Below are 22,930 nucleotides of genomic sequence, written 5' to 3'. Positions count from 1 at the left end.
CAGTACAACAGAGTTGGTAGACACGTCTCTGCCCAAAACGACCTTACAGTCTAGAGAAGGAGACAGGCGTTAGTATCAATAATTTATAATATATAACTTACAGATAGGTACATAAGAGCTGTGAGGCTGAGGGTAGGGCAAATACCGAATGCCCAAAAAGTCCAGATCCAAGTGCAGAGATGACACAGAAGAGAGATTCTGCTTCCTCAGACTGTGAGTCCCATTTAGGGCAGGGCTGTGTCAGCCCCGATTGTCTTGTACCCACTGCAGTGCTAAGTACGGTGTTTGGCACAAAATTAGTGCTTAAATACCACAATTATTATTGTCATTCTGAGTGCAGTCCAGCTCCTCAACATCGAAGACCCAACTGGCCTACAGAAATGTGATAGAAATGGCTGTATGAGTCAGAGTTCTGCCCAGTGTCGGCACCAAGACCAATCCAGGATAATACACTCTCCACTGTCTCCTCTCAACCAGTGAGCAGAGCTACAGTCATCTTAAGGTCACACAGGATCACTCTTCCACTCTGAAGGATGGGAAAGAGGGAGAAGGGCAGGGAACTCTTGGCAGGTGGAAGAATGACACTGGAATAGCTACAGCCCCGAGTCAGGTAAGTCGGTCAGTCAGTCAGCTGTATTTATTGAACGCTTCCTGTGCGCAGAGCATTGTACTAAGAACTTGGGAGAATACAATATAACAGTTGGTAGACATGTTTCCTGCCCACAAAGAACTTAAAGTCTAGAGGGGGAGGTAGACATTGATATAAATATATAAATAATGGGTAGGTAATACATAACTTCTGAGGGAGTGAGGAGTAAAGGGCGCAAATGCGAGTGCAGAGGTGACACAGAAGGGAGTGGGAGAAGAGGAAATGAGGGCTGAGTCGGGGCAGGTGTCTTGGGGGAGAAGTGCTTTTAATAAGTTCAATCACTTCTGAATCCAAACGCCAGCTTTCTTCCCACGGGAGAGGGGAGGGAGGAGCCAGGGAAGGAAACAACTCTCTTAAAGACTTAGGTTACACATTCACAAGACAACTTATTTCAGGGATTTCTTATGGAGCAACAGATAACGTAATAAAAAATAGGATTTCTATGCCCAGTGAATCGCCTTGGCATCCAATTCTTTAAATTAGATTCTCAACTTTAAGGAAGGTCAAGGTTTTTTTTTTTTTAAAGAGTCATTAACAGAGTGGAAAGAAACAAAATGTACTAAGTGGAATTTACTGTCACCACATTGTTTGACAGATTGCAAAATATTTATGTTACAGCTGTGATAGTCTTCACACAAGAAGTCAAGAACTGGATTCACAAACAACTTGCAATTATATGAAAGGAGAAAGAAAGAAACTAGCTAATGGTACTTTTTAATATCACATGATGACTGTATGCAGAACTAAAGTGCTAGGGTGGATCAGTACAAACAATAAAGGGACCTAGTTCCAACAAATCTGCTCATATCCAAGAAGGGGCCGCATGACTTGCCTATCAAGAGTTGCTCAGCACAGAGATGAGAAATTGGAGTGTGGGCTTACAGTGATCATCCAGTATTGTCAATCCACAGAATGAAGCTTCCTGGTGAAAATGATTTCCAGCAGAACTCTTTCAGAATTGCTACAAATGAACCGCTGTTTTTTTATGATGTTATTTGTTAAGCACTATGTAACCAGCACTGTTCTAAGCACTGGGGTAAATACAAGTTAATCAAGACGGACACAAGTCCCTGTCCCACATGGGGCTTACAATCTAAGGAGGGGGGAGAACAAGTACTTAATCCCCATTTTACAGATGAGGAAACTGAGGCACAGAGAAGTTATAGGACTTGCCTACAGTCACACAGCAAGCAAGTGGCAAAGCCCTTCCAGACTTTAATCTCCTTGTGGGTGGGGAATGTGTCTACCAAGTCTGCTATACTGCACTCTTCCAAGACCATAGTACAGTGCTGTGCACACAGTCAGCGCCCAGTAAATACAAGTGATTGATTAGCACCCAGTCCTCTGATTTCCAGGCCTGTGCTCTCTCCACTAGGTCTCGCTGCTCCTCCGTGTCCCTAGTGGAAACAAACCCTACGACCTACAAACCAATTTCTTCCTTCCCCTCTTCCAGTTCTTTCTAACATATAGGAATGGATTTGTCTCTTGTCCTGCTTCTCTTTCCTTTTGCCCTTCTTTATCATTACCTACCTTATTTCTGCTACTTCAGATGTTGCTTCTTCTGTGACAACCTTGGAGTATGTACACACACACACACACACACACACACACACACACACACACACACACACAATGAACCTACATAAACAGATAATCCAAATAAAGCAAGCCTTACAAAAGCACTTTGGCCTGAATTCAGGCCAAAATATATTTTTAGGCATTAACTGCAGGATTTTTGGGGGCCTGAATTACTTGCAAAGTGCTTTATTTTAATAATTCAGGCATCATCTTCCCAGCCCCACGAAAGCCTTGGATACCTAAGGCCAAGATAATTTGCTAGATTAACCAAAAGACACAAGATCAACTCAGTGGAGAATTAACCTCAAATACCTTACTCATCAATATGGGACTTTGCGGTGATCCGCCCATCAGCTCAATGCAACGTTTGTAGGAAAATTTTGTAAAATGCTCCAGCTGAAAATTAAACTTTAATAACATTTCAGTCTGGTGGCTCCATGGGGAGGAATGGGAGAAATGGGGTGGAACCCTCACTGCCATAAATAAAGCTGAAGTCCTGAAGAGAGTAGAAGTCCAATACAGCTGTAGAAGTGTATACAGAAACTAAACTGGGCACTGGCATCATTGTCATTCTTCAAGTCAAGGCAATTTGCAGATGCTTACTTTCACACTGATGACCTGATATCATCTAAAAAGTTTCTCAATTGAAGAACTGGTGTTTCCAACCTGATGAAATCATGTACAGTTGATAGAATTGACTGATCACTTACTGTGTGTAGAGTATTGTACTAAGTGCTTGGAGTGTAGAACAGAATTAACAATAATTGTGTATTTTGTTAAGCACTTACCCACGGGCCTGGGAATCAGAAGGTCATGGGCTCTAATCCTGGCTCTGCCACTTGTCTACTGTGTGGCTCTGGGCAAGTCACTTCACTTCTCTGTGCCTCAGTTACCTCATCTGTAAAATGGGGATTAAGACTGTGAGCCCTCTGCAGGACAAGGACTGTGTCCAACCTGATTTGCTTGTATCCACCTCAGCGCTTAGTACAGGGCTTCGCACATAGTAGGCACTTAACAAATCCCATAATTATTATTATTACACTGTGCCAAGCACTGTACTAAGCACTGAGGTGGATACAAGAAAATCTGATTGGATACCGTCCCTGTCCCACAAGGGACTCACATTCTAAATAGAAAGGGGGATGGGTATTGAATCCCCTTTTACAGATGAGAAAACTGAGGCACAGAGAAGTTAAGTGACTTGCCTATGGTCACACAGCAGACAAGTGTTGCACCCAGAATTAGAATCCAGGTCCTCTGCCTCCGAGGCCTAAGCTCTTTCCACTAGGCTACGCTGGTCCTTGGATGTTGAGATTCCCCCTCCCCTCAGCCATATTCACCCCTAAAGAGGAACTTCCTGGGCAGTCCTGTTACCTGCGGGTAGAATGGATAGCAGCACACCATAAAGAGTGTACCCAAGCTACCTTTCGTGAATAGGTTGGTGAGCATCATCCCTAATACCCAAGAAAACACTATCAAGATATCAGAATGCAAAATCACAAAACCCAGAAGCTATCCCGATCTCTTTTGCTCAAGAGAATAAACCAGAATCAAGGACAGGAGGGAATGAGACTGCAGATCTGAACCTTGAGCTCAAATACTTTTACATTAGCCTGCCAAACATGACGTAATGCTTCAACTACAAACATTAAGCTAATAATAGACTCTGGTCCTAATTTACAAAATATAATTCTTAAACACATTTTTCTGAAAAGTGGCCAAGCCACCAGAGCTTGATCTGCTACTGTAAACTTGCACACCTCCCCCACCTTATTTTCTCTTTCTGTCACCTATGTTGAGCTCTAGAACTGATGCCTCTAGAACTTAGTTAAGAGTTAGTTCTCTGAGGACTCTCCACAGGTCATATCCATTAATTATCAGCTGTCAGGTGCTGTGTACCTACAGGAAAAAATCAATGAGAGGCCTCTGGGAAAGAAGAAGACAAAAAGATATGGCTTCACAGCTTGACTCAAGAGTCCTACCCAAAATAGAAACCAATGTGTCTCTCACATCATTCTGCTGACCGGATCATTTTTCTACAAAACTGTTCACTCCACGTTTTCCCACTCCTTAAGAACCTCCAGTGGCTGCCCATCCACCTCCACCTTAAGCATAAACTCCTACCGTACTTCTCTGATGTCTGACTATAACCTACTTGGCTCCTCTAATGCCAACCTACTATGTACACATCTTTAATCTTTGTTGCTTTCCCCAACTGGAAATTTATTTTAGTGTGTGTCTCCCCTACTAGACCATAAGCTCTGTGTGGGTACATATCATATTTAACAACTCTATTGTACTCTCCCAAGTGCTCAGTACAGTGCTCCACTCAGAGTACACGTCAAAAAATACTATTGATTGAATGGCAGTAGAAGCATCCACAGAGAGAAGTCCACTTTCCACCTACTAAGGCCCAGCATTACTTCAAATTTACAGTTTCCATTTTGGTTCACTGATGCCTGTTCTACGGACTAGCTCTTGCATCCCTTAAGTGGGTCTGGATGTCTTAAAATGTAATTCTCCAAGTAAATCTTTCCTTGAGAAGGTCACATTTATTTACATGGAGCCTGTCATCAACTTCCTCTCCTCTCTGGGAGAGCACATCACTACATTAAACGAAAGAATGAAAACCTAGCTGCTTCTCATGATGGGTCTGTCCAATTAATTTCTTGCATACCTAAGGCAAAACATGACAGATTTGCAAAGAAATACCTCACTGACCCAATTCAATTTCCTGCAGTGGATTCCAAAGCTACTGTTCCTGAAACACTGACTACATCTTTAGTTAGGAGCATGGAACTACTTTTACATGGTTACAACGACCCAACTGCTCTAGTTTCTGACTTCAAAATTGGATCTCAGATAAGGATAGTCTATGTGAGATGCTGTCTAATCTCAATATCTGTTTGACAGGGCTGAAGGATTTTTCAACTTCTACCAGACTTCATCACCTCCAACACCTCAACTCTACTCTCCAAGGACCACTGTTTTAATTAACCTAATTTTAATTCCTTTGACTCTCCCTAGTGGCCCTGGAACAAAAACTTGATGACTTTTTTTATATGTGGAATCCACACACAGCTGGATACTTTCCACTGCATGCCTGGTCTCTGCTGTATTATTCCCAGTGATCTTAATTTTAAACATCTGATTGCCATCAACCAGGTGTGTTTCCACTGCCAAATAATCAATACAACATCTTTCTGTACAAATTTTTATGGTATTTGTTATGTTCTTACTACACATCAAACACTATTCTAAGCACTGGGGTAAGTACCTTGACTCAAAGGTCTTCTAAGTGGGGTGAAGACCAGATCAGGGTTGACCAAACCCAAAAAGAATACCAAGGAGAAGCTGCGTATATTAAAGAGCTGCTATCTAATTCTTATTAGGCTCCCTCTAGTTCCTCTAAGGCCCTCATCACATCTCCTAGTGCGATCTGCCAACTGATTCATTAACCTTATGTTGTCGAATCGTCTTAGAGCCGTAGTGATACCACGGACACATCTCTCCCAGAACGCCCCCCCCGACAACCATCTGTAATCATTCTGGTAGTGTATCCATAGAGTTTTCTTGGTAAAAATACAGAAGTGGTTTACCATCGCCTCCTTCCGTGCAGTCAACTTGAGTCTTCACCCTTGATTCTCTCCTATGCCACTGCTGCTAGCTACTCTTCAATGTAACCCGGTGAGGCAGGTCACTGCAGAAGGGGTGATGATGAATTTCTCGTACAGTCCACTGCCATGACTGCTAACACGGAAGAATCAACGTAGCCATTGTAGGCAGATGCTACATCACTGTTAACCTGACTTTCATCCACTAGCTGCAGAAGGAGGTTCCTGGCACACACGTCAAAGAGGCCAGCCACTTATGACACCCCTTCAGGATGCCATCTGAGTCTGCTCCCCATCACACTGGAACTAGCTTATAAAATCCCCCAAGTCAGTGTCACGGCCAAAACCATAGCAAGAGACTCTGGCCCCTACCCTCCCTGCTCCAATCAAGAGTCGCTAGGCCGGGAGTATGAACTGAGTTCCTCTGGTGCAGTTTGGGGCTGCTGGAGGCACGGAGGAGAAGGGGCAGGGGTGAATCTTCTCCTCCTTTAACATGGGACTCCGAGCTGTTGGAAGGAATTAGCCAGGGTCCCTGCAGCCAACTGGGCAGGATCAGGCTCAACTGTTGGGGTCACTGCCACACCCTGTGAGATTCTGATGTTGCCAATGCCTAAACAGTCAAATCCATTACTATTTACATATGTACAGATGGGCAGGTCTAGGATTCAAAACCACACCATGGAACTGGGTGGACTTGTGGGGGCAGAAATTGTCAACTCCAGATAAGGGCCACGGTCTTTCAGAATGCCTTATCATAAACCAAGGCGTTCTGCTGTAGACAATGCAACTAGTACCCTGCTATGCCGCATCCAAAACTGTCATAGCTCACACCACTCTTGATTTAATGCTAGCCTCAGTTACACTAAGCCACGGGAAAACTTTCAAACCACAGCTTAATCCTTTCAAAATGGTTCTATAATTTTATTTGGAATGAAGAAGAAATAAAAGGAAGGCTAAAATGAATGACAAGTGCTGCTTATTAAGAACTGGAGATCAAACTAGTTTCTAGTCATTATTTATCTTCAAGTGTGGCCTCATCTATATGGAGCATTAGTTGACAGTTTAAACAGGGAAAGTCATCTCAAATGGTGTTCTGAAATATCATTAGACACGTAATTACCAGTTTTGAGGCTCAGTGTTCCATAGGAGAATCTTTCTAGCAGAATTTGGACAAGAACCATTTAGAAAGACCTCCCTATGTATTCAGCAATACACAGTTGTAGAGGCACACGTGGGCTTTTTCTTTCTTTTTTTTTAATCTTCCTTTGAAGAACAACAAATTAGCCTCCGTGGGCAGCAAAATTCTTGACATGACAGAAGTGATCTGATCCTCTGTGGTCAACGTTATGTTTCTGGGTGATCTATACCAATTTTATTAAGTGATGTGTGCTTTATCCTCTTCCCCCAAAGCTTTACAAATGGCAGTGATCTCATTTTGTTCCCATATTCCAAATACAGTATCTCCTGGGAGATCTTCAGTTTCACTGTAACCATCTAAATATCTTTTCAATTTGTTTTCAAATTTGCTGTAACTCGATATGGAATTATACCACAATACTAAACCGTAGCATAATCTAACTGCTACAATTAAAAACTTCTGTTGAATTAAGTGGCAACTAAAAAAAAAAAAAACCTAAAAAAGAAATTCAAAAGACTAATTCACCAAATGCTTTTGGCCAAGTAGAATTTTGATTCTGGTCTTGAAATATAAAAGGCTCATGGGTTCTAATCCCGACTTCCCCATATGTCTGCTGTGCGACCTTGGTCAAGTCATATAACTTATCTGAGCTTCAGTTACCTCATCTGTAAAATGGGGATTAAGACTGTGAGCCCCACGTGGGGCAATGTGACCGCCTTGTATCCCCCCCAGGATTTAGAACAGTGGTTTGCACATAGTAAGCGCTTAACAAATGCCATCATAATTATTATTATTATTATGATTTCAAGGACTGCCACGCAGAACTTAAGGATGGAACTTGGAACTTTAGAAAGATGGGACATGCCACTTTATGGCAAATTTAGATTAAAAAAAGATCTACGGTCATTGCGAAATAAACCAGGAAGATCATTTGGTTGAATGGAATATATGGAAATTCACAATAGTTTCTGTCTCAGAAATACTCCAATTCACCCCTTTACTACTTGGGAACATTATTTGTGCACCTCCAATGTCACTGGTGGTTAATCATGTGGGGCCTCTGGGTATAGTCAAAAATAAATGTAAAAAGCCCTTTAAATCATAATATTCCCATTAAGTCATGAAAACAATTCTAATTAAAAATAAGAGGGCACAGGAGCTGACACTTGGTGAATAGGTAGAAGTGGCATAATATGTTTTTTGGCTAATTGGTTTTGAAACTGTGTGGGACTGGAGCAGATGTTTATAACTGCTCTTAGTGGAAATACTTTGCAAATGAAAATCAAAGTCACTTATTGCTTCCCTGGTTTCTGTCTTCCACTGTCTACTATTTTGAGGCAAGCAGCGTAGCAAAATGAAATTGACAGCATCATTGAATCGCCTTGTACTTTCCCAAAGACTTAGGACAGTGCTCTAGATACATTAAGTACTCAATAAATACCATTAAACTGATTGGTTCCCCTTAACTATTTCTGAACCAAGAAATAAAATAAGCTAAAATCAAGCTTAGAGCTTTGTGTTTCCACAACTCCTTGTAAATGAGGGGTAAATGACCTCTGGCTGGTGCATCTTCACCACAAACAGTTTACTTAAGACTGATATCAGGCAGAACCCTGGACTAAGTGCTTGGGAACAGAAAATACAATGAAAATTATGTTTTCTGCCCTCAAGAAGCTTCAGCTCTAGAAGGTACATTCTACCATCAGCCTTACCTGCCAAGACCCTCGTGCTCACTTTAAATCCTTTGACTTCTTCTTCTGGGGTAGTAGAGTTGACAAGTGCCCCCAAATGGCAGGGGACATTATCCTCCTACATTTTTCTTGTTCTCCATCTCTTCTTTTCAATTTCAAAGTCACCAAGAGGGGAGGGGAAAGATGTGGAAACACGAGGTGGAATCCCCATGATTTGATTTTCAGAAAAAAGTATACAGTAATATTAATTGTGGCATTTGTTAAGTGCTCACTATGTGCCAAGCACTGTATTAGGTACTGGGGAAAATACAAGATAATCCAGGTGGATAGACACTTGTTATTGTTCACCAGTAGGAAGGATTTTGCTTCAGATTTACCCCTTGGCCACTACTTCCTATCGGGGCAATCATTTATCTAGCTTTATAGCAGACAGCCCAGTTGTCTGCCCCTTGTCCAGTATAGATAAGGCACTGGACATCTTTATGTGTAGTATTTTAATTTTAAAAGCCTCTCTCTGCCTCGGCTCTTGCTTGGAATCAGTGCCTGTGCTTCATGGTCCCAGGAGCAGAAAGCAATGGCTCTGGAACAAGGAAAGGGGCCAGGAGCTGCCCTGGCAACTTATTCTAGGTTCTGCAGATTTCCACAAAGAATCTTTCCAGGTGTCCTTATAAAGACATTCACAGTGCATCTGCTACTCCCAGGTTGATAAAGGGGTATCCACCCACCCTCCTGTACTGCCCCATTGGAGTTCCCATCTTCCATCCAGTCTATTGTCCCTGCTTCATTCCCCACCACTTTCTTCTAGAGGTTTAGACAAGTCAACAAGGGGATGGGGGAGGAGTGTAGGGGAACCCCTGGATGCAGCCAAGAGCCCAGCAGAGAACACAACCTGTGCCCATCCTCCCTCCACCTTGGCCTGGCATGCAACATAAAAGTGACCCCTGCCCTTTGGTCTAGATCAAACTCTCCATCATCATCATCATCATCATCATCATCAATCGTATTTATTGAGCGCTTACTATGTGCACAGCACTGTACTAAGCGCTTGGGAAGTACAAATTGGCATCATCACAGTAGACACAGGTACCGTTGCAATGTTAGGCACGTTATGGAGTGCTTCCATGCCCCTTAGGGGTGTTTAATCTAAAACAGACAGCACTGACATGGATCAACATGTAAAATGGAAACAGATGCTCTGTCCTGATATAAGGAGATGAGGTGGATTGTTGTTCTGGAGACTCCTCTTGCAGCAGATTAAGAGGCTGGGACTAAAGGCTGCAGCTCTAAAAACTTCAACTCATTTCACTGAACTTTTCTTTCTTCAACCTTTCCTCATAACTCCCAGACCTCAGGGTGAGGGAGTGATTCTAATAGCAGAAGATGATAAGTGGGGCTCATTGAGGGTTATTTTTTTTATTACTAGGTTGAAAATCCCTCCATTATCCTCTAGGAATCATCAGTGGGCTAATAAGGACCTGTGGAGTCAACTGCAGAGGACAAACCAGCATGGCACACTCTTATCAAGAAAGGAGTGGCTGTCCTCCATCAAAAGCTCTGTACAGAATGAGAGACAAGAGAGCAAGAGAGAAAACAGCTCTAGCCAATGCAAACATAACGCATGATAACACAGCAAGGGGCCACCCTTTTGTGTGCCCATTGTGGTTGGGACTGTGCAGCCACACACAGACTCACAGATGAACACAAAGGACCACAATAGAATGAGGACCATTTGGGACCACTACTCCCTGTCAGTTGATTAACTGTTTTTTTCATTTCCATTCAGATGATTTATGCACTTGGTCTTAGAGCTACTTTGTTACCTTCAAATTCAATTTTTTTCCCCTCACCTCTTGCACTCCCCCACTCTCCCACTGCTCTTCCTCTTGTTCCTCCCAGATCCCTTCTCCGTGCTTGGGGCTGCTATACATTGCTTCAGTTTACAAAAGAATGATTTTTTTCTTAATGGTGCTTGATAAGTGCCTACCATGTGCCAGGCACTATACTAAGCTCTGGGGTAGATATAAATTAACCAGCCAGGTTGGACACAGTCCATGTCCCACATGGGGCTCACAGTCTTAATCCCCGTTTTACAGATAAGGTAACCCAGATGCAGAGGGAGGAAAATGACTTTGCCAAGATCACACAGCAGACAAGTGGCAGAACTGGGATCACAACCAGGGTCATTTTGATTTCCAGAATTGCTGATCGGAATAGAATAAGAAAAATAATAATAATGCCATTCTAACAGATGTATTTTTCCCCAAGCATTTTCACGAGCCTTAGCTCACTTTATCCCAACAGCACCCCTGTTAAGAAGGGAAAGGTAGGCATGATCTTCACTTTATCATCCGGGCTCTTTCCACTGAACCCACCGCCTGAGGAATTCCTGAACATCGGGATAAGGATCCTGTCACTGTAAGGTAGTAAGAGTGACCGATCCAACGGAATAAGATCTGTCCATTTTCAGCCAAACTGGTGAGGATCTATTCAGGGAGGCTGACTGGGGAAATGAAACACAGCCTGCATAAGATGTTTTCAAAGCTATTGCAACCTCAGAGCTTGCTAAAGCACTATCACTGATCATGCCTGCTTTCTGTTACTGACTTTGTCAGCTCGGAGAATATAGACCTAATTATTCAGGATGCATAACCCTGGAATTCATTATAAAACACTCAGTGCAAAAGAAAGAAAGTAGCACCCATCTCAACTATTTCTGTAGAGCTATGTGTTTACTCAAGTCCCGTTAACAAGAAAGTAATAAGTCTAGAAAGATGCTTCGGAATGCTGCCTTTTAGATTAATATTTATCCAGAGTTTTCTGTTCCTCACTGACATCTCCCTCGGCCTCCACCCTGGTGGATGATGAATATCTAGGGAACAGCTGCTGAAGGACCATCCAGTTAGAGATGGCAAGAGGACAGGGGAGAAAGAGAGGCAGCTTGTTCAGGGCACTAGTCTGTAGCAGGGGCTCTGGTTGTGTGCTGAAAGCATTGGTTTTGGAAATTAATGACCAAAGTACGCTCAGAAAGGGAATTGATGCTCTGAGTTTTTCAAGTCCATGTCCCAGATTCAAAATGATTCACTTGGAAGTTTACTCTAAAGGTAAAGTGTCAAACCAATTCATGAGGAGAATGGCTGGGGTGCAATAAACAGACACATCCCTCACCACAGTGAGCTTGAGCATCTGCCTGAATTTCTGCTTCCTTTATCATCAAAAGATCCAAAACTCTCTTTCAGGTCACTCAGTCAGCCCACTGTATTTGTTGAGTGCTTACTGGGTGCAGAGCACTGTACTAAGTGCTTGGGAGAGGACAATACTACAATAAACAGACACATTCCCTGCCCACAATGAGCTTACACTTCTAGAGGTCAGTCCTACAGTAAAAAAGTTAAAAAAAAAGTTAGAATGTAATTCTTCAGTGAGTTTACACATCCCTGCCCTGTTTATCCTAAATTTCCTGCAGTTTATGCACTGTGGGTTAAGGGGAATTTCGTGTAGGAGCCTTAGGCTCCACCCACACATCCCCTATTTCATCTGGACAAATATACCCATGGCAGACACCTTAGAAGATCCCTAGAAAGTGCTTCACCAGTTTTACTCTGCCTTAATTCCAAGTATGCAAGAATGCACATTCACATACCTTCGCCCCCTGTGGATGTGGAGAAATCTAGTCATCTCAGGGAACAAACATATATTCAGTAAATAGAAGCTGGTGAACTCGTTTCTAAAAATGGACGCGTGAGCATGCAGACACTGACTGGGTCACTTGGATGTAAAGGATACAGGAAAACAACAGGAAATCAAAAACCAAAGAAAACTGTCCTGAGGATAGCAAGTAGACACTTAGGTGTGCAGACATACACACATTTGGTTAGACCTACTTTGTATGATATATTCAAATCCAAATTCCACTGTTTATTTTTTAGGAAAGCAAGGCAAAGACCAGGATTATCAAAAAGTTGGTGAGAAGAAAGCCCACCCTTAAGTTATCAAAAATTTCAAAATCCCTAAATAAAAAATGATGCACAGTTAACAAACCTAGATTGCTTGCTGATAACACAGTTCATAGTTCAGCAAGCTCCTGTGGTCCTGTTTACTCATAGGGCCCCTATTTATCTGTTTTTCTTCACCTTCTGTCTTTTCCAGTCATCGCGTTGTTTCTTAAAAGTTGAATCACTCCAAGTCTAAATGATGCAAATGATTTCTACTTTGTAGAGAAATGTATACAAATTGGTTTACAGTATTCTAATATTGCCCCATATGCTCTTTGAGCTGGCATTTTTTTTTTGCATCTTTCTTGCTTAGTTATTTACTGAAGTTCTGTAATGACGTGCCATTTCACAATTCATCCTAATTTTCTCAAGGCACATTCAAATTTATGCATGTGGATATATATGGCACATCATGTAAGGTCTGATTTTAAACAACTGAAAATGTTTTTTCTGCCTTTTCTCTTTTGCAGTCCACCAACTTCATCAGTCTATTCAAGTTGTTTGCATATTCTTACAAATCAGTGCAGCAGGTTATCTTGCCATGCCTGTAGGGTAACATTAAGACCTTGATTAATCAGTCACATTCATTAAGCACTTACTGTGTGCAGAGCACTGCATTAAGCACTTGAGAGAGTACAATCAGTGTGGCCAAGTGGAGAGAGCTCGGCACTGGAAGTCAAAGGACCTGGGGTCTAATTCCGGCTCCGTAGAGTACATTCACTGCATTCCTGGATGATTTTCAGGTGATTCCCCAAGAACTGTTAGAAGCCCATCATGTGCCAGCTTCTCTGTGAAAACACTTCTGCTCTATCAGTGAACTGCAATTACATTCTGAGAACTTCAATTAGCGTGAGCAGGCACAACACAAGGTCTGGATCCTGTATCTTGTGTTTATGATGCAGTTGAATGCCTGCAGAACTGAAGTTCTCCAAGCATATGACCCCTGACAAGACCGCTAGGCAAAGCATCATTCCATCTCATGCCAATGTCTTCCTTCAAACACTTGTGTCACTTCTCCAAGAATTAAGAACAACTACTATCACCATTTGCCAGGCAGATCCTAAGGATGCAACCAAATGTCCACAGGCAAAAATTGCATTTGCCCCTCTGGCAGAAAGATCTGGTTATCTTACTGAAGGGGAAATCTCTCGACTTATCAACTGACTTCCAGCCCCACCTCTGGAGCTATATTTAGACATATATTGTTAATAAAGAATCCCATGTTTTGGCTGCCACAATCAGAACATATTCTTTAGCCTGCCTTTTGCCCCCAAAATCAACAGACATAAACCAAAGACCCTGATAATATAAACTGAACAAATCCTTGCAAAACTCCCATGAACTTGAATGAAACTGCAAGGCATATGAGACATGCAAGGCCTCTTTCAGTTACATTTTAATCATCATAGTGAGCAAGAATCAATGTTCAGAAGACTACAGAGACTATGGCTTTGCAAGTTCAATTTCGTCTGGTGAATTTTTATTCATTTTGTGATAGCCACACTGCACTCAAAAGGATTGCCATGACAGAATGAGCTTGTTGAAGGAAAAATGTGCATGTGAAACAGTCACTGTTTTACTTCTGTCACATTTCAGGCTGTGTGATGTGGTCTTAAGTCTACATATCTAACAGCATCATTTCCCCATTCCACAGTACCAATGCCTAACAGCTCAAGATTACAAAAACTTTTGGCACAAGACAGTTCATCATCATCAATCATATTTATTGAGCGCTTACTATGTGCAGAACACAGTTGCCTCCTGAAGACAGGGGACCCTGTGCCCAGAAATAGGGAGAGGTCTCCCAGCTTCCTTCTGGGAATTTTTGTGGAATATGTACCTATATATATATATATATATATATATATATATATATATATATATATATATATATATATACACACACATGTATATATATATATATATATATATATAAAATCAAACATTCACAATGTTTACCACTGTCAAATGTCCTGTGCCATCAGGTGGAGAGCACTGATGATCATAGCACTTCCAAATTCAGACTGATCAGCTGGCTCTTTACTCTGATTTTTAATGAGGATGTTTACTTCTTGAACATCACTGAATTCCCAATATGCTTCATTCATTTCCCCTTTAAAACTTTCATTCTAATACGTTTCCCATTATATATTGAGTTTGCATTATTCACAACCCCTCTAGAATATGCCTACTAAGAAACATATTAAAATGAATATCAGCAATCATTGCATTTGTAAAAAACTGTGTCCTAGGAGATCCCACCCCCAGAATGCAGCATGGAATGACCGGTGCATCAAAATGAATGCCTCCGGATGACACTAGCCAGCAATGCTCCCCTAAAAATTTGGGTCTAAAATTCACTAGAAGGCAGGCACGAAAGGCAGAGTTCCACAATCCATCGGTCAAATTGAAGCCAAAGATTCATACAAGTCAGAAATTAAGATCGTAGTAGGAATTATATGACAGGTTCCAAGTCTGAAATATTCACAAAGAAAATTGTTTTTATATTGAGGGTCACTGTTTATCATGATTTCAAAGGTTCTGCCCCTGTTTTACTGCTTTTCTCTTTCTGACATACAGAACTTGGTTCATCCTATTTCCTAGTTATAAAACAACCGCAGTTGATTTTTGAAACCAGATGCAAGAAGGGAGAAAAAAATCTGTATGCACGCACACATACACACAAGAAATTGCATTAATGCGATTGTGGTCTAGGGCAGTGCCAGAATTCTTTCCAAATAGGGAAGAAATACTCTGCGACTAAGGAAGGCATTAAGGAGCCTTATTTTTAAAAAAGTAACTCATGAAATATAAGAAATTATTGAGATTTACAAGCCTGCAAGCAAACCAGACCCAAGTTGATTTTCCTCTTGACTTTCAACTTTTTCACTCCCTCCATTTCATATAAATATCTGCTTTCCCAGAGCTTAATATCACTTAAAAACTACTGCAATTCTTTGAAACCAGAGGATACTTTACCAAAGTTTCTATTGTCCTTAATTCTTATGGAAGCATAACTCAGAATCATTTATTCAATGAATTAGAAATAACACCTCCTAAGGGAGAGGAAAGACACAGCAGAATGAAAAACATTTCCTGTAAGAGGAATATTTTCAGATGAGAGAAAGACAAACTGGACCATCACCGCTGACTGGTTTCTTACCCAATTACTCCCAGTGGGGTGCACCCAAATGAAAAAAAAAAAATCTTTCTAACACAAAAAGCCCCATTCCTCTGCTGTTTCTCCTACTAAGAGATTAAGCAATACTAGAGAGGGAGACTTAGGTAGGCAGATCATCTCATATCATCTACGCCCAGTCCTTCCAACAGTGCTTTGGCACATGATGAGGGCTCAATAAAAACCTAATATTTTTCCTGAACGGGAACCCAAAATAACTTGCAGAGGAAATATACTCCCTTTCAAGGCACTTTGCTGGCCTTATTTTCATTGAATATAGGTTACTATATCCCAATTGAATAGCTGGGAAAATTGAAAAAAGATTTAAAGTTTGGGTTTGGTTATTATTGTCACTAAGATAGGCTTTTTACTCCACCTAATGCATGACTCTGGAAACCAACCTTGCAGGGCGCATCCTTTGACTTATGAAAAGCTGTTTTACTATCTATATTCTGCCTTCCACCTAACTGTGTCGGTGTTTTGACAGCCTGCTGACACTCTATTTATTGTTACATTCTAATAACAATATAATCCAGATTCAGTACGCCAACTTGGGTAGGATACTGCTTGACCCGCAGCACTGCTGTGGATCCAATATAAAAAATGCAATGAGTTTGATCTTTGTAATAAATCTTCAAGTGGGGAAGCATGGCTCCATGGGCTGGATGAGCAGTACACTGGGACTGTAAATTCTAACCCGGGTTCTCTCCCTAGTTTGCCAAGTGGCCCTAGGGAAGGCAGTTAACTTTAATTCAAAGCTGGCACCAGTTAAAAACAGTTACCCATGGAGAATTTGGTCAAGCATATAAAATAAGACCAGGTCTTTGACGGTCAATTTTCTAACTTGGCAATTTAGAAGGAAACTGGAAACTCTGCCTAATGGCACTGTCCACCTGATCTTAATAATAATTGTGGTATTTGTTAAGTGCTTACTATGTGCCAAGCACTGTAATAACTGCTGGGTAGATGCAAGGTAATCAGGTTGGACACAGTCCCCGTCTCACATTGGGCTCACAGTCTTTATCAATAAATACGATTGAATGAATGAATCCCCATTTTACAGAGGAGGTAACTGAGGAACAGAAAAGGGAAGTGACTTGCCTTAGGTCACACAGCAGACACGTGCCGAGTCTGGATTAGAACTCAGGTCCTTCTGACTCCCAGAGGATTTGGTAACTTTCTTGGTACGGTAACTGACTCCCAGCTATGTCCCTGGAGGAAAGGGTCACTTTCTTGATTTCTCTTTTTCTTTGTTTAATCAACACATAGGAAGACTGTGGAGTTGAAAACTGGATAATAATTTTTCAGTTTGGGTATTGCTAATGAAAATCTCTCACTTTAACTATGGTATTGTTCTGTATATGACCTTGGGCTTCTACTGCCTTATGGGTCCATAGTATCATGCTGTTTCTTCAACACAATTCATCATTTCTTGAATCTGCCTGCATTTCAGTCAGTGACCCAGAACCCTCTGGCTGATAGCTCAGCCTTTGATGAAGCTGCTAACTGTTGAGTCGATCAAACAATTAATGACATTTATTGAGTGCTCACTGTGTGGAGAGCCCTGTAATACATTTAGAGACAGTACAGTACATTAGCATTGGTAGACAGGATCCCTGCCCACAAGTAGCTTAGAGTGTAGTGGGGGAAAGAGACACACAAAAATTACAGATAAGGGAAATGGCAGTTGGGAAAGTCCTTCCTTTTTGGATGCCAATTTCCTAAGTTTTGCTGAGATAAATAGTTTGAATATAGAGTGGATCCTTCTATGTTCAGAGGGGGTGGAAAAAGCGCATAATTTTGAATTTTTTAAATTGTGCCTTTTTTAAACCTCAGTACATAAATACAACAAAATGACTCACTGACTATATTTTTAAACAACAGCTACGATAAAGTAAAAGCCAGCAGCATTTAACTATTGCAAATTGGCCACACAATCAAAGCCAGCCATCTTAAAGAGGGATATACCCTCATCGTGAAGTATCCTTACTCTAAAAACTCTCTCAGATTGGCACTATCTTCCACCAAAGTACAACTAGATCTCATTTAACCTTAAATAGAAAAGCTCATCACACAAAGCAGGAGCTAGCATTATGAATGACATGGTTGTATTAAATTGGTGTAAGTTTGATCATAAAAGAGATCATTTCCTTAAGAACTGTAAAACCTTGCCTCATAAAAAACGAACCTAAGGTGATGCTCTTTTCCCTCCTTAACACAAGGAATTAGTTAAACTTTTAGAACCTGATTCCCATCTTCAGGAGGGTGTAATCAAAGAACCACAGGTGCGACAAACAAAAATATTCCATCTACATCACTCCCCATCACCCACATCCACCAGTAACCACCTAAGGTAGGACCCGAGGGGCCAGTCAAACCTCACCACACACACACAAATGCACACAAAACACCCTTTTTTTTAAAAGAAGGGTACCCAGGCTTCCACTAAGAAAGGAAAAGATAAAAAAAAGGTCAAAATGCTGGGATCAAGATGGAACATTTCCATGCTCCGGAACCTCTGCACTAAGGACTTAAATTTAATGAAATTGTCCAATTTTCAGGAAATATTTCTGAGAAGAAGCTACTCCTGAGCCAAGGGCCCTCATGCTTAGTCTCTCCCATAGTAAACAATCACAGCTGAATCAACTCTTGAAAAATGAAATTCATAAAGAAAAGCTGTCAATTGGAGCCACAGATGGTGCTATCCATCACTATAAATTCAAGATTTTCTTTCCTAATGACACAAACAACTTTATATTTGACCAATCACAATGCTCTGCTGCCTATTCATCACAGTCTTATCAACTAGAGTTCTGGTCAAGCAAATAAAATGAGATGTTTCAATTCAGATTACACTAATACGGACATTTGCTAAGAAAAACTACTTCCTGAGCATTAAAAACGGTAAATGCTTTTAAAGACTCAATTGTTTTTTGAAAATGTTGATTCTGGTGGCTAGTATGAGCCAATTTTCACAGAATTTGGCTTCCTGTTACATATCTCTCTCTCTTTATAACTCCAATTCCACAATCCTAACTGATAATATCCATTTAGAAGAGTTACCAATGATCTAATCTTCACACACAAGGCTTGAGACTAGCCGGCCTAAGGACTAATCATGATTACTACACTTTTCTCCCCCTCAAATGGTTTTAAGAATTGATTATTGAGATTTCTGCCTGCCGTCTTCTCACCTCCATCTACTTAAAAATAATTTACAAGACTATAAAAAAGGTTAATTTGTTTACCCACATTGAAACAGCTACTACAAATATTAGAACACCGAAGCAGTCACTGTCAATCTCATCACCAGATAGGAGTACGACAATTGGCACATGTCCATTGTGATTTTAGAGATTTGTCTTTTTAACATCACACAAACAACTTCAGTTGTGACCAATCACAATCTTCTGCCCTGACCACCCCTCCGACTTATTCTGGGCATAAATCTGGCCTCGTACAAGGCAGACAGAACCAAATGCTTTTCTTCAGAATACAGGTATAGGCCAGGAACCGCTATTAATAGCGTGTGGTGGCGGGGAGGATGCAGGTTCACAGAGCCATGCTACTCTAAGTAACACACTTCAACAGTTCCCGTGAAAAGGGTGATCACTACTACTACTTTAAGTGCACTAAGCATCTCATGACAAATAGTTGGTTGAGATGCTCTTCCAGGAAAGCAGACGTATGGAACTTACAGAGTTTAGATCCCCAAATTGACACGAGTGGTGTTTGCTTTCCAACCCTTTACCCACACACATTCTCTCTCTCTCTTACACACACACAGACACAAACACACCACACACACCCCCAGACTACCCCACTCTTTGGGGCTGCACTCTTCAGCAGGCAGCAGGCATTGCTGAAATCCCCAAGGAGGGTGGAGCGTCGAACACCACTGGAAATTGCATTTGCACTCAGGGTGAGTGTCCTAGATGAGCCCAAGCTTCTGGGTGATACCCTCCAGGGGCAACACTTGCGATCCTAGAGAGGCACCCAAGTGGCTGCCCTGAGGGTTGGGGCTAAAGCCATTTGGGCCTCGCTGGCTCCTAGGTGCCCCCCCTCAGCAGTAGCACAGGCTAGAGTGTCCAATCAGCTCCCCGAGCAGAAGCTTGCCCAGACTGTAGGACCTCTGCAGGTCCGGGCAGTGCCCAAGCAAGGAGGGCTAGGAGTGACCTCAAACCTCCTCACCCCTGGCCCATTCAGCACCCAAGCAAGGAGGGCTAGGGATGAGCTCGATCCTCCTCGCCCCCAGTCCTTGAAGCACCCAAGCAAGGAGTGACCCCGATCCTCCTCGCCCCTGGCCCATTTACCACCAAGCAAGGAGGACCAGGGCTGACCTCCATCCTCCTCGCTCCCAGCCCATTTAGCACCCAAGCAAGGAGGGCTAGGGGTGACCTCGATCCTCCTTGCCCCTGGCCCATTTAGTACCCAAGCAAGGAGGGCTAGGGGTGACCTCAATCCTCCTCTCCTCCAGTCCTTGCAGCATCCAAGCAAGGAGGGCTAGGGGTGACCTCAGTCCTCCTCTCCTCCAGCCATTGCAGCACCCAAGCAAGGAGGGCCAGAGGTGACCTCGATCCTCCTCGCCCCCAGCCCTTGCAGCACCCCAGCAAGGAGGGCTAGGGGTGACCTCGATCCTCCTCGCCACCGGCCCATTTAGCACCCAAGCAAGCAGGGCTAGGGGTGACCCCAATCCTCCTCACCCCCGGCCCTTGCAGCACCCAAGCAAGGAGTGACCTCGATTCTCCTCACCCCTGGCCCATTTACCACCCAAGCAAGGAGGACCAGGGGTGACCTCGATCCTTCTCGCCCCTGGCCCATTCAGCACCCAAGCAAGGAGGGGTAGGGATGACCTCAATCCTCCTTGCCCCCAGCCCTTGCAGCACCCAAGCAAGGAGTGACCTCGATTCTCCTCACCCCTGGCCCACTTACCACCCAAGCAAGGAGGACCAGGGGTGACCTCGATCCTTCTCGCCCCTGACCCATTCAGCACCCAAGCAAGGAGGGGTAAGGATGACCTCAATCCTCCTTGCCCCCAGCCCTTGCAACACCCAAGCAAGGAGGGCTAGGGGTGACCCCAATCCTCCTCGCCCCCAGCCCTTGCAGCACCCAAGCAAGGAGTGACCTCGATCCTCCTCGCCCCTGGCCCATTCAGCACCCAAGCAAGGTGGGCCGGGGTGGCCTCGATCCTCCTTGCCCCCGGCCCATTTAGCACCCAAGCAAGGAGGGCTAGGGGTGACCTCAATCCTCCTCGCCCCTGGCCCTTGCAGCACCCAAGCAAGGAGTGACCTCGATCTTCCTCTCCCCTGGCCCATTTAGCACCCAAGGAAAGAGGACCAGGGGTGACCTCGATCCTCCTTGCCCCGGACCCATTTAGCACCCAAGCAAGGAGGGCTAGTGGTGGCCTCAATCCTCCTCGCCCCTGGCGCTTGCACACCCAAGCGAGGAGTGACCTCGATCCTCCTCGCCCCCGGCCCGATGCCAAGGGGCCACTCGGGGCTCCGCATTCCCTCTTCCCTGAGTCGGCTGGTCCTTTCGGGGTGCCGGGATGCGTCCCGTCCAGGTGTCTGGGAAGGCGGGGAGCCCTGCGTGGGGCCATGGAGGGTGATGGAGGGACGGGTGATGCCCGGACTCGATCGGGGGAGGGAAAAGGGGTGCGGAAGGGGGTCCCCCCTACCTGGGACTTCCAGACCACGTAGGAGGCGCGGCTGGGGCTGCTGCCGGAGTGGGGAGGGGGCTTCCTCTGCTGCAGCCAACGCCGGGGAGAAGCGAAGATGCTGTTGGGGCCCCCCGGGCCGGGCGCCTCCCAGGCCGGGCTCCGCCGGGGGGGGGACGCGACCCCAGCCCCAACCCGGCTCCTGGTCCAAGGGGGCGGCGGCCGGGGGGGGGCCCCTTGTCCGGCGGGGTGGAGGCCGGCCGGGAGGAGGAGGAGGAGGGGGAGGCCGCCGGGGGGCTGGGCGGGGGCGGGCGGGACCCCCGGGAGGGGTCCCGGGGGGGGTCCCGGGAGGGGTCCCGGGCGGGGTCCGGGGGCTCCGGGCCGGCGTGGCGGATGAGGGCCGGGTCCAGGCTGCGGGTCTGGCGCAGTCGCCGCTTGGCGAAGCCCCCGTCCGGGCCGGCGGGGCCCGCGGCCGAGGAGCAGGAGAAGACGCTGTTGAGCAGGCTGTGCGCCGACATGCTGCCGCCGGGATCCCCCCCGGGCTCCCCCCGGGATCCCCACCGCCACCCCGAGCAGGGAGCGGGTCGGCGCCGGGGGGTGGGAGCCGCTCGGGACGGGACGGACGGGAGGGAGGGGGGGACCGACGGGAGGGACGGGAGGTGGTGGAGGAGGAGGGATGGAAGAAGAGGGATGGATGGAAGACGGGAGGAGGAGGGGTGGAGGGAGGAGGAGGGGTGGAAGAGGGGTGGAAGAGGGTTGGAAGACTTGAGGAGGAGGAGGGATGGAGGAGGAGGAGGGATGGAGGAGGAGGGATGGAAGAGGGGAGGAGGAGGGATGGAGGAGGAGGGATGGAGGAGGAGGAGGGGTGAAGGGAGGAGGAGAGATGGAAGAGGGGAGGAGGAGGGTTGGAGGAATTGAGGAGGAGGGGTGGAGGAGGAGGAGGGATGGAGGAGGGATGGAAGAGGGGAGGAGGAGGGATGGAGGAGGAGGGGTGAAGGGAGGAGGAGAGATGGAAGAGGGGAGGAGGAGGGTTGGAGGAATTGAGGAGGAGGGGAGGAGGAGGGATGGAAGAGGGGAGGAGGAGGGATGGAGGAGGGATGGAAGAGGGGAGGAGGAGGGATGGAGGAGGGATGGAAGAGGAGGAGGAGGGGTGAAGGGAAGAGGAGAGATGGAGGAGGGATGGAGGAGGGATGGAGGAGGGATGGAAGAGGGGAGGAGGAGGGATGGAAGAGGGATGGAAAGGGGAGAAGGAGGGATGGAAGAGGAGGAGGAGGGATGGAAGAGGAGGAGGAGGGATGGAAGAGGGGAGGAGAAGGGTTGGAGGAATTGAGGAGGAGGGATGGAAGAGGGGAGGAGGACGGATGGAGGAGGAGGAGGAGGTGGGATGGAAGAGGAGGAGGAGGGGTGAAGGGAGGAGGAGAGATGGAAGAGGGG

At 44.8% G+C, this 22,930-nt stretch overlaps 1 protein-coding gene across 1 annotated transcript in view; it reads right to left on the bottom strand.

Annotated features, from left to right (window-relative positions):
- Window positions 1-21,545, bottom strand: part of ARHGAP6 (Rho GTPase activating protein 6) — a 292,283-nt gene extending 270,738 nt beyond the window's left edge. Inside the window, exon 1 of the mRNA XM_038757394.1 lies at window positions 21,518-21,545. The gene's annotated coding sequence lies outside the window, so the exon portion shown is untranslated. The remainder of the gene's footprint in view (window positions 1-21,517) is intronic.
- Between the last annotated feature and the right edge of the window lie 1,385 nt (window positions 21,546-22,930).

This window comes from Tachyglossus aculeatus, chromosome 15 (assembly GCF_015852505.1).
Source record: "Tachyglossus aculeatus isolate mTacAcu1 chromosome 15, mTacAcu1.pri, whole genome shotgun sequence".
NCBI lineage: Eukaryota > Metazoa > Chordata > Mammalia > Monotremata > Tachyglossidae > Tachyglossus > Tachyglossus aculeatus.
Note: the sequence above shows the minus strand (reverse complement) of the source record. Positions and strands in the feature narration are given on the sequence as shown.